Here is a 1,568-nt window from a genome sequence, read left to right on the forward strand (position 1 = left end):
GGAAGCTGGTGACAGAGTTTGGGAGAGTGTGTGATAGAAGAAAGCTGAAGATAAATGTGGGTAAAAGTAAGGTGATGAGATGTACAAGGGGTGAAAGTGGCAGTAATCTGGAAGTGAGCATTAAGGGAGAGCAACTGGAGGAAGTGGATAGTTTTAGATATTTGGGTGCAAATGTGGCAGGAAAGGGGGGAGTGAAGGTGGAGGTAGAATGTAGATTGAGAGAAGCGAGTAAATGCCTTGGTGGTTTAAAAAGTGTAATGAGGAATAGGAATCTGGGAATGGATGCTAAGAGGAGACTGTATGAAGGAGTGATTGTACCAACAGCACTGTATGGAGCAGAAACATGGAACATGAGGGAGGAAGAGAGAAGGAGTTTGAATGTGTTTGAGATGAAGTGTCTGAGAAGTATGATGGGGGTTACTAGGCTGGATAGAGTGAGAAATGAGGAAGTGAGGAGGAGAACAGGGGTGGAAAGGGAGCTGGGAGATAGGGTGGATGAAAGAGTATTAGGATGGTTTGGACACATGGAAAGAATGAGTGAAGAAAGACTAGTAAAGGAGGTATGGAAGGCAGATGTGGAGGGAGTGAACATGAGGGGACGTCCTAGGATGAGATGGATGGATGGGGTGAAGGGGGCTTTGGGGAAGAGGGGAATGTCGGTTGAGGAAGGACGGGAGAGGACAGAAGACAGGGGTGAATGGAGAATGGTTGTATATGGAAAATGTTGTGATGCATGAGGTGGATTGGACGGGGGAATGGGGGTGAGGTAGTGTGTGTGAGCAAAAATTTTTACGCAGCCCGAAGGGATTTCTCCCCGTCTTCTCCTTTATATGGGGGGACGGAGAGGGGGGGTCGCCGATTTAATGAAGCGGCCTTGCTGTGGATGTGCTGTGTCCTGCGACACTGCTTCTTACCCAGGGCAGTGGACAGGGTGCAGGGATGACCCGTCATCTAGGAGGTGCTAAGATGGGAGGGAGGGTTTTCGGGGATGAAATGGGTGGGAATGTTTTTGTGCCTTGTCCTTTTTGGCTACCCCCCTGGTAAGGGAAAAAAAGCCTTGGTATATGTATGTATGTATATATATATATAAATATGTATATATATATATATATATATATATATACACTTATATATATATAAATAACCACAGAAGGGAAACTTGTAGACAGTAAGTACTTTCATATATTACATCTTCAATTGCAATACACGAAAGTACTTACTGTCTATAAGTTTCCCTTCTCCTGTGGTTATTTTGCATATGTACATACATACATATATATATATATATATATATATATATATATATATATATATATGTATATATATATATGTATGTATATATATATATATATATATATATATATATTTTTTTTTTTTTTTTTTTTTTTTTTTTTTTTTTTTACTGTCAGCATTTTATTCTAATTATGACTGTCGTGGGTTTGGTTTTGTATGGACAAGCCAGGGAAAATGAGACTCACAATAACACTACAACTAAGGTTTAATGGTTAATATGCTCGGAGGGAACGGACGTAGTCTCGTTGGGAGAAGGTCCGGTGTGAAGGCCCTCA

Source organism: Oratosquilla oratoria, chromosome 9, assembly GCF_046742065.1.
Source record: "Oratosquilla oratoria isolate Oo_2021 chromosome 9, ASM4674206v1, whole genome shotgun sequence".
Lineage (NCBI taxonomy): Eukaryota > Metazoa > Arthropoda > Malacostraca > Stomatopoda > Squillidae > Oratosquilla > Oratosquilla oratoria.